Below are 22,697 nucleotides of genomic sequence, written 5' to 3'. Positions count from 1 at the left end.
AAACTCCCATACTCAGCCACTGCAACATAACAGTGTAGATTATTATACAAGATGAGAACCTCTAAAGCCACCTGAGAATTTGCTGAAATGTTTACATACAAATGGTGCACACAGAAAGCCGGACACATTTTCTTATAGCAGATCTGAAAATTCCACTTAGAAATGACAAAGGATAGCAATTGCTGCACCCAGCCCTCCAGCGAGGATATGGTTTCTTTCCCTAGTAGAGGCCCGACACTCGAATTTCAGATTAGTAAAGAGGACGCTATCCACCAGGAGGATCCTAACAGAGCTCTACAGAAAATTAGCCCTGTACACTAGTTATCAACTGCGACAGGCCATCTGCATGGGGAAAGATACAAGTCTTATACGAGCTACAGCCCTCCAAACTGGAGTTGCCTAAACCATGCTAGAAACAAAATCATTAACATGCTTGCAGTTTTGAGCTAAACAGAGTAGAAATTTTGCCTCAAAACATCCAAGTATACAAAAGGAGTCGGACGGCTAGGATCCATTTAACAATGGAAAGGTTTCACACTTTTTTGACTGGTTATCTGCATAGAGTAGTACTGTGGAAATAATGAACAACTTTTGATAAGAAAGCTGCTAGATGAGTTACAAGTACTTATTCAGCCCCCATGGAAAAGAGTGGATCATCATGACAGACGTTATACTAATGAATAAAAAATAAAAAAAAATCATCACTTAGTATTTTCCATACCACCATCAACTGTTGCTTTAGTTCTTCAGGTTAACCAGCTGGACAATACAATATCACTTTACAATCAGACTTTGTGCAAGCAGGATAGCTGGTAATCTCATTTCAGTTATATTACAAGAGGGTAAGAAATCATTGCAACAAAAGCTTTTGCTCGGGTAAAATGCTTTATCACTAAGAATCGTACATATGGAATTCCCAATTACATTAACTGGGTAAACAAAATTTTAAAAAAGGCACGCAGACAAAGCCAACAAACCTGGATGTGTGTGGAACAAAAAATGTATGATGAAGTAACCACAAATGTACATTACAAGAATACTGCAAATCACTGAGGAATTGTGACCATTTGGAGGCAGAGTGCATTTATTTGCCACAAAATTCTAAGGTCAGTTGCAATACTCTGGATAACAATGTTTGAGGGTAATTTATCCCATAGAATATGCAGGCCATGCTCCTCTTGCTCAATTTCTTCTCCACATTTCAAACATGCCCGTCAGGCCATAAAACGCTGTAGATTTTTAGTTCCCAACGCTATTTAATGCAAACTTGCATTCAGCAGGAAAAGGAGTAAAAGCAATGTAGCAGCATCATACCAGTGGACAACCTATTCAGAATTCAGTAATCATGTAAATCGCTCTATAAAATACGCAGTACTTAATGCCTTTTTGCAGGTTGGCTGAAATATACAAAAGACACACTTATACAGTTTCCCTTTATAAAACATGAAAGGACTTTCTTTTACAGGCAAGTAAAAAGAACAATTAAAACTAAGGTCTATAAAGAAAATACGATAGCAACTGCTGGGGCAGAGATGCACTCCCTAATGTTGTATAGCATAGGTACTCACTAACATTTTTCCAGGTGACAAAAAAGTTGGTCTCTGATGTGACAGAGGGCCGCATTGACCCCAGCAGGACGGTGGTCAAGGTCGCAGTCAGGTGGTGTAAGACATGGGTATTCACAAACATTTTCCAAGGGGCCACAAAGTAAGGCCTGTGCTGTGCCATTTGGGACAGTCAAGTGTAACTAGGAAGTGACTTTAATACTGACGGAATGAAATGGAATAGCACAATGTGAAATCATAAAATCTGGGATCAATCATGGCTTCCCCACTTGACCGAATTGTGTGATCTTAAGCAATTGTCTAATTTCCGCACCGGAGAGCAAACCATTGAGAAAGGCGACCGCTCTCGAATGCCGCGAGTAGATGCAAGATCGCGGTGGCCCGCTGAGAAGGCAGGCAAGAGCGGCAAGTAAGGCAGCCTAAGCAGGAGTGCCTACACACATCTGGATATAAGGAGACCTACGTAGGAGGAGCAACTATGCGTACTTCGTCACCTGAAAGAACTGGCTCACGCCCCTGGCGAAGGGGACGGCGGAGGCTCCAGTGCCTGGTAAAGAGGCTGTGCGAAGGGCCTGAACGGTGAGACTGGCCCTGAGAGGATTCAGTGGCCCTGCGGAAGAGCCGGGGAACACTTGACCTTGCATGGATGCTGTACAGAGCTCACGGGCAGCCCAGACATTGAAATTAAGGTGAGCATTGTCCTGCTGAGTGGCCGCCTAACTAAATCCGGGACAAAGGTTGGTGGTAGCCGGCGGGAGGAGTGAACTGAACCCGCACGAAAAGGTGCATGTTGACAGGCCGATTCCTGGGCTCCTACCAAACTCTCTCTCCTGTGTGTGGCTCCAACAGAGGGGGCTGAGGAGGCTGTGAAGCCAAGGCCTACAGCGTGGAGGCTACAGCTAACTGTACGTGGGAGAGCGTGAGAATAGGGCACAGGGCTGTTGATCTTGGAGGTCCCGGACGTCTGAGTCGCCCTACCACGTCTGCCTGGTCTATTGTGGCGGACCATACTTGCGGAGTGTTGACCCGGCGGAACTTGGCTTGTGGGTACCGGAACGACACTCTTAAGGCCCGAGAACCTGGACCCAGGGAACCGTCTTTACAGTAGGGGATCCATGCGGAACGGAGTAAGGGGGCTAAGCCGGTTATACCCAGCCATAACCGGTCAGACACTGATGCTTGCAGGGTGAGGAGAGGGCCAGCAGGGGCACACCGTTTCCATTAACCTACTAGTGAGAGACCCAGGTGCCTGCATACTGCCACCGTGCAGTTGACTAGCTAGGACCACCGCAACCTCGAGTGCACAGACGCCATTGGATGAATCGCCTGAACTGAGATACATGATTGCCCACTCCCCTAGGGGAGGGGACTACCGGATGATAAGGGGCTCGATTATCACCATGCCCCCCCCCCACCCCTCGGGTCAGCCAGACCCTGTGCAGAGCTGCACGACGACAAGTGGAGGGTACGAGGAGCTGCTTGCCATTGCTTACCATGGACAAAGCAACCCAAAAGAGTGACCAAGAAGCTGACCTGTCGATAGACTCCCAGGACAGGAGTGAGAATTCCACTAGACCGTCAAAGGCACCCGAAGATGCCACGCTACAAGATATATTGCTGGCTATCACAGCTTCAAGCGAGAGATTAGAGGCAAAAATTGACTACCAGCACGGACCTGGGACTCCTGCAAGATGAACTCTTGAAGGATGGGGCCGCGTCTAGCCCCATGAGACCACTCGCACAGCATCATGCCGCCCCTGGCGTGCATGCATAGTCGAAGGTTATTTAACCATTTATCAGTACTATTCCGTTTTTTCTCCATGTAATCCACCTATTTATACGAACAATTTCATCACATTTTCTGTCCCAATACACAGAAACCGATTTATGCGCCAATTTCCAATTTTTCTAATATTCTAATTGTGCCGATCCGGGCTTCTTAAAAAGAATATGAATGATGCGTCGTTCATCACAAGCAGTCTTTATTTCAGTTTAAAAACCCAATGCATTTCGGGCCATTACATGCCCTTCTTCGGGGGTCACTGCAATTAATCATAACAAAACAATATTAACACTCATTGTTTCTCAGTGTATACATATTTGCAATTCAGATCAATACTGCACTTTTTAACAAGATTGGTCACAGATTGCATCTCGTCCTTTATCCTATATCCCTCGCATGTCATTTCCTCCATCTTAGCTGATTACAACTCTCACTTCCCGTCCTGATACTATTGCTTTCACTTCCCAGATAGTCCCGATCTCTTTATCTCCCTTTGACATATAAGTATCACAACCCTTCAATTTGCGTGCAGAAATTCCCTCCCACAACATAGATTTTTTCAAAGGTTACCGCTGTTCTAAAGGTTTATAAAAGCTTGTTTGAGGCTTCCAAACGTGCGTATCCCACATTATCCCAACGTTGCTCATTTACAAGTTTAAAAGAACAAAGCTACCATCTGTACCCCGTGTTGGTGCCCCTCAAGTCAAACAGCGTTTCCCACACCCCGCTTCCCTCCATACCTGCTGTGGTTATTTCTAAAAATCTGCGGTCCTCGCCATTTCTCACAAACTGTGGATCCCTTACTTGCTTCCATCCACTCCCTTAAATCAAAAGCGCGTTTAGTCTTTTACATGAAGTTTTTCTGAACAGCTTTGCCACAATGTTGCATTCCATGTTACGTTTGATAAGTGCAAATTGGTTCTACTTGCGATGAACTAAGGTTTTCCATCAGTTTCAGTGTGTTAGTATTCAATTGACTCTTCTTTCCTTTTTAACTCTTGTTCTCCAACGGGTGCTTTCCCTAGGTGGGGTAATAGTATGAATGTCCATTTTTTATTGAAGGGATGCACACCTTGTATATCCTGTTTTTTCATGCTTCCTTATTCCTCTCCCTTTGTTCTGTTTGCGTGCAGAACGGTTATTTAAGGCTTACCCCGCTGCCTTGTATTAGAATGAACTCTTGAAGGATGGGGCCGCGTCTAGCCCCATGAGACCACTCGCACAGCATCATGCCGCCCCTGATGCGGCCCCATCCTTCAAGAGTTCATTCTAATACAACTTCATGTAAAAGACTAAACGCGCTTTTGAATTAACGATATGCATGTTGGGAAATGTAGTTTTAAATGTTGGCACGTACGCAGGAGTGGGAGGTTTGAAACACGCAGCTGATTGGGAGGGCGAGCACGTGAGAGATACGATTTAAGGGAGTGGATGGAAGCAAGTAAGGGATCCACAGTTTGTGAGAAATGGCGAGGACCGCAGATTTTTAGAAATAACCACAGCAGGTACGGAGGGAAGCGGGGTGTGGGAAACGCTGTTTGACTTGAGGGGCACCAACACGGGGTACAGATGGTAGCTTTGTTCTTTTAAACTTGTAAATGAGCAACGTTGGGATAATGTGGGATACGCACGTTTGGAAGCCTCAAACAAGCTTTTATAAACCTTTAGAACAGCGGTAACCTTTGAAAAAATCTATGTTGTGGGAGGGAATTTCTGCACGCAAATTGAAGGGTTGTGATACTTATATGTCAAAGGGAGATAAAGAGATCGGGACTATCTGGGAAGTGAAAGCAATAGTATCAGGACGGGAAGTGAGAGTTGTAATCAGCTAAGATGGAGGAAATGACATGCGAGGGATATAGGATAAAGGACGAGATGCAATCTGTGACCAATCTTGTTAAAAAGTGCAGTATTGATTAATCTGAATTGCAAATATGTATACACTGAGAAACAATGAGTGTTAATATTGTTTTGTTATGATTAATTGCAGTGACCCCCGAAGAAGGGCATGTAATGGCCCGAAATGCATTGGGTTTTTAAACTGAAATAAAGACTGCTTGTGATGAACGACGCATCATTCATATTCTTTTTAAGAAGCCCGGATCGGCACAATTAGAATATTAGAAAAATTGGAAATTGGCGCATAAATCGGTTTCTGTGTATTGGGACAGAAAATGTGATGAAATTGTTCGTATAAATAGGTGGATTACATGGAGAAAAAACGGAATAGTACTGATAAATGGTTAAATAACCTTCGACTATGCATGCACGCCAGGGGCGGCATGATGCTGTGCGAGTGGTCTCATGGGGCTAGACGCGGCCCCATCCTTCAAGAGTTCATTCTAATACAAGGCAGCGGGGTAAGCCTTAAATAACCGTTCTGCACGCAAACAGAACAAAGGGAGAGGAATAAGGAAGCATGAAAAAACAGGATATACAAGGTGTGCATCCCTTCAATAAAAAATGGACTCCTGCAAGATGACCACAGACACCTTTCTGAAAGGGTGACCGCAAATGTACGCCAATTGATGGGAGTCCACTCCTGCTCTGACTGCCCTAAAGGGCCAACTGTCTGCAGTTGAGGTGAAGGTGTGCACACTGGAGCTCAGAGCGGAGGACCCTGAAAATCGTTCCCGCAGGAACAATATCAGAGTGATGGGCCTACCAAAGAAGGTGGAAGGCAACAACATAGTAGACAACTTGGAGCACTGGCTGTGCATGGAGGTGGCACCAGCGGGGCCATCAGCCTTGTATGCACTCAAACCAGCGCACTGTGTGCCGTCAAGGCCGCCTCCGCAGGGAGCACTCCCACGACCTGTGATAGCACAGCTCCTACACTACAGGGACAGAGACCACATCCTAGCACAGGCAAGACGCAAAGATGAACTCAGAGTGGACAATGGGCTGGTGCGCATTTTCCCAGATTTTTCTAAAGAAGTGCAGAGGGCCTCTTTCCAAGAAGTCAAGAAAAAACTCCACCAACTCGATTACAAATATACTATGTTGTTCCCAACCAGACAGAGCGGTAGGTCCGAGGAAACCGAGTTCAATCAATCATAACACTTGTATAGCGCGCTACTCACCCGGGAGGGTCTCAAGGCGCTTGGGGGAAGGGGTCCGCTAATGTTCGAACAGCCAGGTCTTGAGTTGTCTTCTGAAGGCGAGATGGTCCTGGGTCAGTCAAAGGTGGATGGGGAGGGAGTTCCATGTTTTGGCCGCCAGGTAGGAGAAGGATCTTCCTCCGGCGGTGGCTCTTCGGATGCGTGGAACGGCGGCGAGGGCGTGGCTGGTCGATCGTAGCTGGTGGGTGTGTTGAAGGTCAGGCGGTCGTTGAGGTACTTGGGGCCCAGGTCGTGGAGAGACTTGTGTGCGTGGGTGAGGAGCCTGAACGTGATCCTCTTGTTGACGGGGAGCCAGTGCAGGTCCCTCAGGTGGCTGGAGATGTGGCAGCGTCGGGGGATGTCCAGGATGAGTCGGGCGGATGCGTTCTGGATGCGTTGGAGTCTTCTCTGTAGCTTGGCTGTGGTTCCGGCGTAGAGGGCGTTTCCATAGTCCAGTCGGCTGGTGACGAGTGCCTGGGTGACCGTCTTCCTGGTTTCGTTCGGGATCCATCGGAAGATCTTGCGGAGCATGCGTAGGGTGTGGAAGCAAGATGATGAGACGGCGTTGACTTGTCTGGTCATCGAGAGGGAGAAGTCCAGGATGAAGCCCAGGTTGCGTGCGTGGTCTGTTGGTTTGGGAGCGGTGCCCAGGGCGGGGGGCCACCAGGAGTCGTCCCAGGCGGAGGGTGATGGTCCCAGGATGAGGACTTCCGTCTTGTCTGAGTTCAGTTTCAGGCGGCTGGTCTTCATCCATTCGGCGACGTCTTTCATCCCTTCGTGCAGGCTGGTTCTGGCGGTGTCGGGTTCCCTGGTGAGGGAGAGGATCAGCTGGGTGTCGTCTGCGTAGGAGATGATGTTGAGGTTGTGTTGGCGTGCGATGGCTGCAAGAGGTCTCATGTAGACGTTGAAGAGGGTGGGGCTGAGTGATGATCCTTGTGGTACGCCGCAGATGACTTCAGTGGCCTCGGATCGAAACGGGGGGAGGCGAACTCTGTGTTCTTCCGGCGAGGAACGAGGCGATCCACTCCAGTGCCTTCTCCTGGATGCCGATGTTGCTGAGGCGTTGAACTAGGGTGCGGTGGCAGACAGTGTCGAACGCTGCAGAGAGGTCCAGGAGGATGAGTGCCGCTGTTTCCCCGTTGTCGAGCAGGGATCGGATGTCGTAAGTGGCTGCGACGAGGGCGGTTTCGGTGCTGTGGTTGGCTCTGAAACCGGACTGCGAGGGGTCGAGGGATCCGTTCGTCTCGAGGAAGGAGGTCAGCTGTCTGTGGACGATCTTCTCGATGACTTTAGCAGGAAAAGGGAGGAGCGAGATGGGCGGAAGTTCTTGAGGTCGGTGGGGTCCGCTGTTGGTTTCTTCAGTAGGGCGGTGAGCTCGGCATGCTTCCAGTACTCCGGGAGGGTGGCGGTGTTGAAGGAGGAGTTGATGATGTTCTGGAGTTGGGGTGCGATGGTGGAGTCGGCCTTGTTGAAGACGTGGTGGGGGCACGGGTCGGTGGGTGATCCGGAGTGGATGGTGTTCGTCGTGCGGGCTGTTTCTTCGGTGGTCACTGTGGTCCAGGTGCGGAGGGTGGTGGTGGGGGGCGTTGGTTTGACGGTTGGGTGCGTGGGTGGTGCACCAAAACTGTTGTGGATGTCGGCGATCTTGCGGTGGAAGAACGAGGCGAGAGAGTCACAGAGATCTTGTGAGGGATTGATGTCGTTGTTGCCGGTGCTGGGGTTGGAGAACTCCTTGACGGTGCTGAAGAGTTCCTTGCTGTCCTGGGCGTTGTTGTCCAGTCGATCCTTTAGTGATTTCTTCTTGGTGGTGCGAATGAGCTGGTGGTGTTTGCGGGTGGCTTGTTTGAGGGCGGTCATGTTGTCTGTGGTCTGGTCAAGGAGCCAGGCTTTCTCGAGGGTGCGGCAATTCTTCTTGGAGTCCTTGAGTTCGTCGGTGAACCAGGAGGCCTTTTGCTTCTCGGTCTGCTGGGAGGGTTCTTCAGTGGTGCGAGGTCGTCGGCGCAGGCGGTCAGCCACTGTGTGAAGTTGCGGGCTGCTTCGTTGGGGTCCGTTGTGCTGGCGGGTGGGCTCTGGCTGAGGGAGGTGGTGAGCTGGTCGGCGGTGATCTTGCTCCAGTTCCTGTGAGGTACCTGTTGCGGGTGGTGGTGGGTCGTGGTTCTTTTGAAGCTGAAGTGGACGCAGCTGTGGTCCGTCCAGTGGAGTCCGGTGGCGTGGCTGAAGGTGATGTGCTTGCTGGAAGAGAAGACGGGATCAAGCGTGTGGCCGGCGTAGTGGGTGAGTGAGTTCTGCTGATCCCCGCAAGAGACCTGAGAGTGGATGGAGGATCAGCAGGGCATGGGCTTTGGCCAGAGTCCCAGACGGCAGAGGGTGCGCCTAGGCGGCACTTGCAGCAAAAGGGCAAAGAAAGAAACAATAGCCCACAAACGAGGTGCAGCTGGAGAGGCGGAGTGCGACAGAGGTGATGGCAATGATTAGCGGAAAGGACACCAGCTATACCATGCCGGAGTACACCGATACAGGACTCTGACCACAGCTCTAGTAATTCTGGGAATTACTGTATGGAGATACCCCAGGTGATACCGAGGTCGTACAACGACATCATCTGATCAGCTTGATGAACTGGTTAAAGGGCAGGGACTGAGGTTTGGGTGCTTTGCACTAGTCCAGGGGTGACACGCTGTGAACAACGTGGGAGATGGGGTTCACTGGCCACAAGGGCTGGATGGCTGATTCGCGGACCAGAAGGGCTTAGATCACTCCCCTGAACTGGACGCTGCGAGGGTGGGCTTCCACGATTACATTAATTTCTTGTTTTAGTTTGGATTGGGGAAGGAGTAGTTTCTGTCCTGTAACACCAGTTCTGCCGTAGGGGTATCTCTGTTATAGTCATAATCTAATGAATAGTCCTCGCTCATGAGCGTGGAACCCGGAACCATCAAAAATAATCTCTTAAATTGTCTAAAAATGCAGTCCTGCACAGGCACTTAAGAGAGAATTTAAAGACATATAATGCAGCCTATATCCACAGGCTACACTGTCCAGTACTTCAACTAGACATTCCACCAAAGCTACAAACAGCAAAGCTTGCCAAGTTTTCTTCATAGAGAAAAACTTCCCCTTTTACCAACAAAGCCTCTGGAATGATGGCGCCGCGGCCAGGGCGACTGACGCTGGAATCTGGGGATCACGGTTCGATCCCCGGCTCCGGCGGCAGGTTAGCCCAGCACCATGTGACTCTGGGCAATAACTTGCTTAATCTTCCCGACGGCCCCCAGCGCCTAGAGACCCTAACTGGTGATTGTGCGCTTTACAAATGTGGATTATTATTATTAATGATAGAGAGGAAGGGGAGGACAGACAAGCCCCATAGGCTGCCATTATGTGGCTCAAAAAGGGATACCGTGCCTTTAAGAAAACCTTCTAGAACTTTCTCAGTATCCCAGAATGCCCAGCAGGTCCCATTTACTTTCAGTTCTTTTTGAAGGCGTATAACGCTAGACCTGTAGCATTCCGAACAAACATCTGTCTCCACCGGGAAGGAGGGCGGGCGCTTATGACTAACAGAGATACCCCTACTACAGAACTGGAGTTACAGGACAGAAACTACTCCTTCTGTAGTAGGGGATCTCTGTGTATAGTCATAATCTAGTGAATAGAATGGCAAGCCCATCCCCACACCAAAGCGGCGGTGGAGAGAAAACAAGTGCAACACCACTACTGCGCAAACAGATTTCGCAGCGAAGCCTGCCCAACCTGAGCGTCTGCCCTGGAATCAGAGTCCAGACAGTAGTGCTTAGCAATGGTATGGACCGACTTCCAAGTGGCCGCCCTGCAGATTTCTGCAATGGGAACATTACGTAACAAAGCAGTCGGGGCAGCTTAGCCCCTGGTGGAATGAGCCTTAGGTTTACCCCCTAAGGTCTCATTAGCCTTTTGATAACACAATTGTATACAGGACACAATCCACCTCGAAATGGACTGTTTAGAGGTAGCAAGGCCTGTCCTGACTGACCCATAATTGATTAACAATTGGTCTGACCTACGAATATCCTTGGTTTTATCCAGATAACATTTCGACACCCTCCAGGGAATGTAGAGACCTTTCCGCTGCAGAGGAAGGATTCTGAAAAAACGTAGGTAAAGTTATGGTCTGGTTAACATGGAAATCAGAAATAACCTTAAAAAAAATTTAGGGTGAGTACGCATAACAACCTTAGCAGCATGAAATACAGTATAAGATTCTTGGCAACACAACGCCTGAATTTCACTCAGTCTGCGGGCCAATGTAATGGCCACGAGGAACGCCGCCTTCCAGGACAGGTGCTGCAACGAAGCCTTATGAATAGGTTCAAAAGGTTCCTTCATCAATCTTGACAGCACCACATTCAATTCCCATGAAGGCGAAGGAAGCCGGACAGGAGGAAACACTTTCTTCAAGCCTTCCAAAAATCTTTGATCACAGGGATCTGGAAGGAGGTCTCTGAAGGGCATTTCCTGTAGGTAGTCAGCTCAGCGAGATGAACCTTAATGGAATGAAAATTAAGGCCAGACTGCGCCAAATGTAAAAGGTACGGAAGGATGACATCTTCCTTACAGGTCGTTGGATCATAGTTCTTGGACTTGCACCAGATGCAAAATCTCTTCCACTTGTACGCACAAGATGTCCTAGTGGAAGGTCTCTTGGCTTCCTTCAGAATGTCCATACAATCTGCAGGGAGATTGAAATGGCCATATTGCACTCTCTCAGGAGCCATGCCGCCAAACTCAAAGACGAGAGATTGGGGTGCACCATCTGCCCCCCGAACTTCGCGAGAAGGTCCTGCCGGCACGGCAGCCGAATGTGAGGAAGGAGAGACCGGTGAAGCAGGTCCATGAACCACCACTGCCTGGGCCATTCCGGGGCAATCAGGATCACCCGCGCCCTGGACTGGGCCAGCTTGATGAGCACCGCCGGAATCAGGGGAATGAGGGGAAAAGCGTACAGAAAGCTGTTCGACCAATTGATCCATAACGCATTCCCCAGCGTTCCCTGCTGATAGTACCTGGATGCGAAGTTTCGGCATTTGCTGTTTTCGGCGGTGGCGAACAGATCCACGTCTGGAGTGCCCCACCTGTCGAAGAAGTCTCCGAGCACTTCGTCGTTTATGACCCATTCGTGGTTTTCCTGGATCAGTCTGCTCAGTGAGTCTGTCTGAACATTCTGCACACCTGGTAGACGAGTAGCCGTTATCGTCAGTCCTCTGGCAAGAAGCCAGTGCCAGATCGCCTGCGCCTCCTGCGACAGGGTGCGCGATCTCGAACCCCCCTGCTTGTTGAGGTAATACATCGTGGTCATATTGTCAGTCTGTACAAGCATAGAGTTGGTCTGGAAGGATGGATGAAAGGCCTTCAGTGCCAAGTGCACAGCTCTGAGTTCCAGGAAATTGATGTGATACGTGGCCTCCGTCTGAGGCCACGTTCCCTGGATCTGTAACTCCCCGGAATGCGCTCCCCAGCTATGGAGAGAAGCATCTGTCACGATAGTGTGAGTGGGAATGTCCTTATGGAAGGGAACCCCCTTGAGGAGATTCTCCGCTGAACACCACCATTTCAGAGACTGTAGAGCATGCAGAGACAGTCTTATCTTGTCGTCCCAGTTCCCTCTCCTCTGGTCCCATTGATCCTCCAGACACCCCTGCAGCGGTCTCATGTGAAGCCGTGCGTGTGGTGTGAGGAAGATACATGAGGTCATCGACCCCAGTAGAGAAGACACCGTCCTCAATGTCGTAGATGGAGCGGTCATAAGATCCTGCGCCTTCCGAAGGAGTGATAAACGTCTTTCCTCCGAAGGAGACACGCTTGCAGACAGCGTATCGATGGAGGCTCCCAAGTACTGTAGGCATTGGACCGGAGTCGGGACAGACTTGGACATGTTGATGTGCAACCCCAGCTTGTTCAAGAGAACGGACGTCTTCTGGAAGTGCGCTTGAGCTTCCGAGAAGGAGGATGCCTTGATCAACCAATCGTCCAGGTACGGGTAGGCAAAAACACCTTGTTCTTGCTCAGGTGTGCTGCTACCACTGCCATGCATTTGGAAAAAGTCCGGGGCGCTGACTTCAGCCCAAACGGTAACACTGTGTATTGATAGTGATTGGTGCCGACTTGGAATCGCAGGAACTTCCGGTGTTTCTGTGCAATGGGCACGTGGAAGTATGCATCCTGTAGGTCTATCGCGCACAGCCAGTCTCCCCTTTGCAGTTGAGTGTAAATCTGGCGCAAAGGCAGCATGCAAAACTTTTCTCTGCAAATCCATTTGTTTGCTTGTTGCAAATCCAGAATAGGCCTGAACTCGTGCTTGTCCTTTTTGCGGACTAGAAAGAACCGTGAGTACAGACCTCTTCCCCTTTGAGACAGAGGGACGTCTTCTATCGCCCGTTTCCTTAACAGGGTATCGGCCTCCGCCTGGAGCTCGCGCAGCTGAAACTGCGAACAAACCGGTGGAATTGCTGGAGGCGGGCTGGTGAACCAAAGACTGTATCCATTGCAAACAATATTCAGTACCCTCTTGTCCAGAGTAATTTTTCTCCACTCTGCCAGAAAACACTGAACGCTTTCCCCCCATCGGAGTGGGTAACGGATGACGGGGAAGTAATCGCTCAGGGCCTAGACCCGGCCGGGCATTTGGACGCGGTGCAGACTGCTGCCCACCCCTGCCCCTCCAACGTTTCTGGAAGGGCTTCCTCTGGAACTGCTGCTGTCCAGACTGTTGACCTCGCCCTCTGCCCTGCGCTCCGTACCTTCTCTGGAACGGGTGGTAGTTCTTCTTCTGGTCCTTGGGCTTCTCCAAGCCCACCACAGTCAGAGTCTCAGCCTCCGCCTTCATGCGGGCCATCTCATCATCGGCGTGTTTCCCTGAATAGGGTCTCGCCCGAGAAGGGAAGGTTGGCCACCCTCTGCTGGGCTTCAGTGAAGTCAATCTGAGCCAAGCGTGGCGCCTCGGATTAACTCCATGGCAGTACCCGTGGGCTGCCAGGAGCGACGAGTCTGCAGCAGCGCTGATCAGCTGGTTCGACACCAGCGATCCCTCATTCAGAATCTCCATAAAATCCTCTTTTTCCCCGTGGGAGGAGGTCGGCAAACTGTTGGAGGGACTCCCAAAGCGCCCGATCATAGCGCCCCAACAGCGCAGATGCACTGGCAGCCTTCATAGAGGAAGCGGCCGCCCCGTACACCTTTCTGCCCGCCGAGTCCAACCAGCGACTCTCCTTGTCCGGAGGAACATTGGAGGACGGGGTGGTGGCGTGTTGCTTTCTCGCTGCCGTCACGATTACGGAATCCGGAGATGGATCCAATCGGAGGAAAGCCGGGTCCGCTTCAGGAGCCTTGTATTTCTTTTGCAGCCTGGAGGGCGCTGCTTTCGTCACCGCCGGAGTGAGGAAGAGCTCCATGGCGGGCTCCACTAATCCAGGCACCAAGGGCAACAGAGGCCTAGATAGGTGCTTCTTGTGGAGTCTCAAATATTACGGAGGTCGTAGGCGTGGGCACAGTCAGTTGGATGCCCAGCTTGCTCGCACCCCTCAACAAGACTTCCTGAAAGGAGACCACGTCGTCCAAGGGGATAGAGTTGGCGAATAGTCCCTTGCGCTAGACGAATCCGTGATGTACCTAGACCGACCCTTCCTACGGTGTCATCTTGATCTCGTCGACGAGCGACGGCGACTCCTGGATCTCCCTCTCCGTCCGGAGCGAGATCTAGGTCTTCTAGGCCTTGGACGTTCCGCGGGTGCTTGCAGCGGCGCCTGCGGTTTTGCGGGTGCCTGTGGCGGAGCCTGCGGTGGCGGACTGACCGGGGACCTCGGCCGAAGTGCCCCCTTAGGCAGCGTAGGGAGGTGCAGCAGCGAGACCGACCTCGGAGCCCGTGTGGAGGAACAGGAGGAGGTGGTGGCGAAGGAGTGCGCGGTGGCGGCTCCTTAGGCAGTGGAGGAGGAGGATTAGGTGACTTCGGCTTAGGGGGAGAATACACAGAGCCCGGTGACTCCCTCATCTTCCTTGGCATAGGCGACCGAGAGGCAGAGCCCCCTGCCGGTGACCGACGTCGCCGTCGTGCCCCTGAGGATCGGGAAGGATTCCTGGCTCCAGAACGCCTCCTGGAGGATGATCTCTTCCTCTTAGGCGTCGAGTGCCTCTTGGGCGTCGAAGAACGACTCCTTGACGCCGACGTATGCCTCGACGACGGGCTTCGCCTCCTCGACGCTGAAGGTCTGTGCCTTGACGTCGAACGTGTCCTTCTCGACGGCGAGCGCAGAGTCGACGCCGAGGGCGGACGGCGAGCGCCGCCGCCGATGATGATGATGATGACGCCGACGACGTCTTCGGCGGCGACCTCGACGGCGGTCTCGATAGTCCCCTCGACGCCGAACGTCGGCTCGACCCAGAGCCCTGGGGAGACGGGGAGCAGATCGCAGTCATGCCTCTCGACGCCGGCGTCGATGGTATCGACGTCGATGGAGAACAGCGACGCTTTCTGGCCTTCTAGACGCTGGGGAGCCCCCCCAGAGGCCTCAGCATGGGCAGAGGAAGTAGATCCAGCCTGCCCAGACCCACCTTGACTCTGCAGCCTTCTTTCTTCCAGTCCTTGGAGCCTGATCTTCTTTCTGTCTCTCAGGATCCTGGAGAAGGTTTGGCAAATCTCACACTTCTCAGGTAAATGAGTAGAAGGGAGGCACAAGATACACACAGGGTGTGGGTCCGACTTGGCCTTCTTCCTAGAGCACTCCGGGCATTTATCAAACAATGCAGGCATTTATCAAACAATGCAGGCATTTTTTGACAAAAATGATTGCTCAGAGTATTAGAAAAGGAAGAGGGCACCAAAACATGTTGAGTGTAAACACTCACACACTTTAAAAGTGCAAAATTCTTATAACAAACCCCAAAAAGGGAGAGCTCAATGCTCCAGGGTCCTGCTAGCAGGAGCCGGAAAAAAGAACTGAAAGTAAATGTGACCTGCTGGGCATTCTGGGATACTGAGAAAGTTCTAGAAGGTTTTCTTAAAGGCACGGTATCCCTTTTTGAGCCACATAATGGCAGCCTATGGGGCTCGTCTGTCCTCCCCTCCCTCTCTATCATTCCAGAGGCTTTGTGGGTAAAAGGGGAAGTTTTTCTCTATGAAGAAAACTTGGCAAGCTGTGCTGTTTGTGGCTTTGTTGGGATGTCTAGTTGAAGTACTGGACAGTGTAGCCTGTGGATATAGGCTGCATTATATGTCTTTAAAATTCTCTCTTAAGTGTCTGTGCAGGACTGCATTTTTAGACAACTTAAGAGATTGTTTTTGATAGCTCCGGGGTCCACGCTCATGAGCGGGACTATTCACTAATTAGGACTACTACAGAATTGTAATCTGCTTGTCCTGGGGAGGAGGAGTTGGGATATAGGTTCTGCATTTGAGAGTTTGCCTTAGGGGGGATTCTTGGGGTGGAAGGGGTGTGTGTGTGTGTGTGTGTGTGCAGACGAATTAGACCATGAGATGGCTGAACTACAAAACCTAGACCATGGCAAGCTCCGCAACATATAACCTCCTTACATGGAAGATCCTGGGAATGCATGTCCAAGATATACAAGGTCCTTTTCTACCTAAACAGGCGAGGTACCCAAATTACATTCCTACAGTTAACGGCTAAAGAGGGGGCCGCACTGCAATGTAGGTAGCGAGGTCACACCTACTACACTACATATTTGGCATATGCCTAGGGAGTCCTGATTTGGATTAGGGCGGGGCTGCCTTATAGGTTGTGGATCAAGTGGTGGACCTTGAGAGGAGATTTGTAATGCTACGAGGCCGACTGGGGGGGGATAACATCTCTATGGTAAACGTATTCGCCCCAAACGTAGATCATTCCTAACAAACCTGTCCATACAGCTGGCGCCTTGCTTGACTTTTTCCTCACAAAAAACCTGCTCTATCTCTCAGGATAAAAACTGTGGGCATTCCCCACACCTCTTATTGGTGATAATACTTTAGGTACTAGCTAAGCAATGCTGTACACTTGGGGTGCTCCTATCCTTATTAAAAAATCTTTGTATAACTATCTTCCACAAACAATATCCTGTGTGTATTTTTCACTTCACACAATGTCCTGAGATATAGAGCAGGTTTTTTGTGATGAAAAAGTTGTGAGTGGAGGGCAACCTGCATCATTTCCCTCTGGAGCTCCTTTGTGTGAAGGGCCTTTGACTTCCCAGAGGATCTTGGGTGGTCGATATTACGGCCGACTGCTCACAAACCACTTCACGAGACTCGCAAACTACACGCACAGCCTGCGCTTTCAAGGAGTGGCAAAGACACTGGGGACTAAGACTCGTTAGACAGATGTAACCAACTGGGAGGGATTACTCCATTTCAGGTCACCAGATGTGTTTCTGTGCACCCCGGATGTCCATAGTCTAGTTTAAACAGTCGAATACCTAGCCCATACTATATCAGATCACAATTCCGCACTTTTGCGGCTGAGGTGGGCCCAGCCTTGCCCATCCATCCATCCCAACATGGAGACTCAAACCTGAATCGCTGGAGGACCCACTCTTTCGGAAACGATAAGGGAGAAAATACTCCAGTACTTAGCCGACAATGCTGGCATGCTGTCCTCACCACAGATGGAGTAGGATGCTTTTAAAGCGGTTCTTCGGGGCTACTGCTTGGCAGGGGTGAAAGGGATATGGCATACCCTGCTAGGTGAGGTCCAGATAGCTGAAAAAAGCCCTTAAGGAATTAGAAAACAAACAGCCAGAGAGACCAGACTTACAGGAGGCACTAGTAGAGACTAGAGAGGAAGTGGCAGCCCAGGTAGAACTCATCATGTGCTTTGATTACAAACAATACAAGGACAGAACGCATGCTAAAAGGGACAAATATGGTTCGTTATTAGCCTGGTTAGCTAACCAGACAAAATGAGGATCGGCCATAGTAAATTTAGAAGACGAGAGAGGTAACAGGGTGTACTCCCAGGAAGAAATGAATGATATTCGCCAGATACTACACATACACTACCATTACTCAAGTAAAAATGGCAGTGGCACAGGCATTTCTGGAGATACTATCTTTGCCGCATCTGGGGAAGAGGACGAGGCAAGAGCCCTGGGGGAGGATGCATCTCAGCAAGAAATATTATATGTAAGGCTCCCAGTTTTCCGTTATTTACTGATTTTTATAGATAAATACAGACAGAAAACTATTTTCCGGTCTGTATTTATTTTTTAAATACAGAAAAATACGGAAAATAGGCCTCATTTGGATGTTTTATTTCTACTGTCAATCAAGAGTGCCAGGTCAGTACAGAGTGAGAGGTAGGAGAGTTATAAAAAGACAATAGGTTTCCCTATTAGCTTAAGTGCAGATGTACACTTGTTTATGCTATTTTACAATGCAGGTCTTTTCAAATAATGCTATTGCACTGTATACTGCTGAAATCTTTTGGACATTCAAACGAGTATATTTTTATCAGTTAAATAAATGTGGAAAAATACCCATTGCAGCTAATTTATACAAGAAAACGCAAAATAAAAATGGATAAATACAGAAAAAACGAGCAAAAAATAAATATGGATAAATACGGACATGTCAAAAAAATAAATACCATAAAACTGGGGGCCCTAATTATATGCCATCAAATACATGGCACAGATGAAGATCCCTGGAGACACACTGTCTTCCCGACAGAATTCTATACCAGTTATTCAGCAGAACTGGCACCCAAACTAACAGAGCTATAAGGAGCGGGCAAAACTGCCGTTATCCTGCCAGACACCACCAGGGAGGCGGTCATCATTCCTATTCCAAAGGCAAACAAGTCGGCACATGATTGCTCAGCGTACAGATCCCTGTCAATGCTTAATATCAACTATAAGATCATGAGTAAGATCCTGGTGACCTGCCTTCTGGCCCATATGCGGCATCTGATATACCAAGACCAAACAGGGTGTATCCTTGGGCGAAATATGGTGACCAATATTCAGTGCCTCCTGGCTATTATGGATGCTGGTGACTATGACCGAGACAACGCAACGGCATTTGCGGTAGATATTGAAAAGGTTTTTAACAGCCCTGAATGGCACTACCTTTACAAGGTGATGCTGCGTATGGGACTGAGAGAGTGATTTGTGGCCTAGACGAATTTGTTGTGTACCAGGCCGACAGCCATGATACATACCGGCCTATCTATATTGGAGAGATGCATAGTGGAACGAGGGGCGAGACAGGGGTGCCCAGTCTCCACTGCTCTTTGCCATTGCCATGGAACCCCTGGCGGCATGTGTGAGAATTGGCAGGGTGATTAAAGATCTAGCAATAGGGAGACCTTGCACTATATGCAGGTGACCTGTTGCTTTTTATGCATGACACAGAAGAGGATTTGACGGGGGCCAGAGACCTGTTGGAAGAGTTTGGTCAGTTGTATGGGCTGCGGGTCACCAGGCAGAAATCCAAGCTCTTCCCCTTGGTGCGAAGAGAGGACTCACCAGGGCATCTGACAATTGAGCAGTGGGAACCCCAGTGCTCAACTTAGCTGGTAGCCCAGATCTACCACAACAGAGCTGATCGGGTGGAGGGCAATGTGGGACGCGCAACTGGATCCCAGAGGTCCTCCATGACTTTTTGGGGGGGCACTCTCAGTGAAGGGAAGGATAGCCCCCCCTGAAGATGGTGGCGGTTACCCGGCTCCTCCATTTGTTTTTTACTACATTTCCCCTGTGGATTACCCGGCTCCTCCATTTGTTTTTTACTACATTTCCCCTGTGGATACAAGGGGCCCAGCTTAGAGAACTGAAAACGCTGGGCACAGAGTTTATTTGGGGATCAGGACACCAAAGTGTGGCGCTAGCCACCATGAACCGCCCAACAGCAGAAGGTGGGCCTCACAGTCCCTGATTTCGAGCTATATGTTATATAGTACCGAACTACAGTGGCTGATCCAGGGAATTGCACATACACACAATCAGGGACAGACCCCTGGCCCCTTATGCTACCACCCAGGGAGCTCCTTCCGGTTCTCCTTTGAATGAGACGATCAAACCTAGATGATTCCTGTGAGTTCCGTACACTACCGAAGTGCTGGAGCAGGAGATTGCAACGAATACGCACTAAGATTCTATATTCCGTGGAGCTACCTATGGATTTCCCCGCATGCACTTCCGCACAGGGAGGGGGGGGGGGGGGGATTGGCGGGGACTGGCCTTATGGGTGGAAACAGTGGCGATGAAGGTGGGGGACCTGTATAGGAACTCCGAGCTCCTTCCGTTTGAGGATTGTAGGGAGGAGTTCAAATTACCCCAGGGGCATTTTCTTTTTCAAAGGGCATTCACATTGGCGATGAGGAAACATTGGGGTGGGTCCACCGAACACATTCCTTCCCAGAGCTGCCAATATATAGCACTCAGTGGGTACCATTAGAACAGTTTCATGCCTTTATAGAGCTGCACCTATACACACTGCGAGCGAGATGGGACCCCCTATTGGGATGAAAGACTGGGATAAAATTATGGAACGAATGTCAAAGGTCTCTAGAAATGCACATTTTAAACGTATAAATTATTATGTGCTACACAGATCATACTTAGTTACCCGAACGCATAGGCAGGTACTTCGAAGTACCGGACGCAACCTGTCCCAGATGCTGAGAAGAAAGGGCGAGCAATATTCATATGTTCTGGGCATGTCCAGCAGTTCACACTTTTTGGGAGTCATACAGACTACTGCGGAGTGCATTGGAAAGGAGATCCCGCGCACCCCAGGACATTGTCTTGCTAGGGTAAGGGAACCAACCCAGTAGGCAAAGTTAACAGGGAGATTTCAGGACTTAGCATATATACTTGCTAAACGCGAGATATCTAGGTATTGGAAGACAGCAAGGGGCCCACGACTACTGAAGTGGAGGAGGGAGCTGATAAAGTGGGCGGGCTGAAAAGGGAGAGTCCTCCTGCGAAAAACACAGAGGGGCATAGGCACAATTGAGGGTCCCTCAGCTTGGGACACGCTAGCAGACAGCCTAACTAGTTCAAAGAGGGACACACCATCGAGCTACCCTGCGGGATCCCCCCCGATGACCTGTGTGACTGACAGCAGAAGTCCTGTACAGGATCAGATGCTTCATATAGTGTGATTATGGCCAGCCTTGGATGCGGAGCTTAGCGACTTCCTGACCTCAAGTAGTACAGGCTTAGCCCGTTCATTATTGAACAATTGAATATTACAAGGGAGGTGGTGTGCTGACTCATGGGGGAGGGAATGTTATGTTATTTCATTTTAAGGATGACAATGTACTGATCATTATGCAAGCATTCATTCTGCCCTAAAGATACCCATGAGTTGCAATGTGTACTCTGCTTAGCTCTGAAAACCCAATAAAATCTGCTTACATTTTTCTTTAAAAGAGCACCTTGATATACATGTGTCAAAATACACGCTGTATTACATTTCTCGTGTGTTTGAGTTAATAAGGTATAATCTTGTCCATCTACAACACCAACCCAGACCACCCAGAGTGTTTGTGATCACCAACTTGCCTCTTAGTTCAGTATTGGCATTGTTGGGAGGAGGGATGACTGTTTCCATGTTCATTTTGAAAACGGTCACTTAAAAAAATCTCAAGGCACTGATATAACCTGATGTAGCAAGGCGAGACATATTAATAAAAAATACACTTTTTCTAAAAATGTAAAAGATTTTAATTTTACACTTTTTTTAAAAGATCTTAAAAGAAGAATGAACTCCTAAAGTTAAATGGGGCAGGACACCATATTTGCTCTTCTTTTATTCAGTTAGTGTAAATAAACGAATGCAGGTTTAATTAAGATCAACTGGGGCCCACATGTGATACTAGAGTATCACTGGTATAGAGATAGCTAAAGATATACATCTAGTGGCTGGATTGCACAACATGAAACCAGATAACCTGAGATTAATCGCGGCTTCCCCACTTAACCCAAATTCTGTGATTAGCCAATTGTTTTGTTTTCATTTTCTCTTTTTTCTTCATTTTCACATAGAAGAAGACCTTGAAATACAGGACTTCAAGATGTGCACTGTATTAACTTTACCCTGTGTTGGATTTAATAAATCATGTTTTTCATGTATAATAGTAAACCAAGCCACCCAGAGTGCACATAACAAGGGATTTGCTTGCAAGTTCATTATTATCACTATGGTGGTGAATTAATGTTTCTAAATCCATATTTCAAAACAATCACTTAAAAAAAAAAAACATTTGTTTGTAATGATGATCTTGTGTACTACGCTGAAACGGTTTTAGACGTTGATGCAATACACTTTTTGAATTCTAAAGATACTTTATCATACGTTTACACTTTTGCTGCAAAATGCCTTTAAAAAATGAAGGTGTTCTTAACGTTACGCGGTGCAGGACACCCTAGTTCCTTACTTTCTTTAACTTCAATTAAATTTTAAATAAATACTTGGCCTATTTAACTTTTTTTAATGTTAGTGCTGAGTCGAGTAAACAGCAGCCCAGTGCTGCTGTTGACCAGGGGACGCATGTAAAGGTCAGGAGAGTCTGCATGGCACTTATCCCTGTGTGCCATGCCCACAACCCACAGCCTGTGGCATCGGTAAGTCACCCATCTAGCAGGCCTCACAGCCCTAAGGCAGGATGCACTATACCACAGGTGAGTGCATTAAAGCCATATTGAGTACATGGGATGGGAGATTGTCATTGTGAACTCCACAAGCTCCATGATGGCTTTACTGAATGCCAAGTTTGGGATCAAACTTCTCAGCACAATAAACTCAAATGGACGCCAGTATTGGATTTATTGTGAAATGCACTCGGAGGGCATCTCTGAGATGCCCCCTGAAAAACGACCAAATCTTTAGTGTGCAGCTGACAGGTCTGCACACACAGGCAGGTTTCTGACCTTCTGAACTTGGAGCCCTTGTGCTCTCACGAGTCAGGATGGAATAGCGAATAGTTTACCTGTCGGTGTAGTTTTGCAGCTTGAAGAGCTTTCTGGATTCACTATGCTGTGCATATTCCGCAATCTGGTGGTTGGGTCCGGAATCGTAGTCTTTTTTTCTCTCTTTTTTTTTGTCGTAGCCCAGGTGGGCGTCGACGTCCCACCATTTGGTGTCCCTTCGGTGACGCCGGAGTGCTTCCGGCGGAAGCTACCACCCTTGGGCGCCATCTTCGGATTTTTTTCGGTCTCTTTTTTCTTTTCTGTGTTTGTAGTGAATCCATGGCTATGTTTGTTAATCCTTTTTAC

The 22,697-nt window shown here is 49.1% G+C and overlaps 1 protein-coding gene across 5 annotated transcripts in view; it reads right to left on the bottom strand.

Annotated features, from left to right (window-relative positions):
• ASXL1 (ASXL transcriptional regulator 1) overlaps positions 1 to 22,697 on the bottom strand; it is a 146,738-nt gene that overhangs the window by 45,466 nt on the left and 78,575 nt on the right. The gene's annotated exons all lie outside the window — the stretch shown is intronic.

Source organism: Lissotriton helveticus, chromosome 7 (genome assembly GCF_964261635.1).
Source record: "Lissotriton helveticus chromosome 7, aLisHel1.1, whole genome shotgun sequence".
Taxonomy (NCBI): domain Eukaryota; kingdom Metazoa; phylum Chordata; class Amphibia; order Caudata; family Salamandridae; genus Lissotriton; species Lissotriton helveticus.
This window is presented reverse-complemented; position numbering and strand designations above follow the sequence as displayed.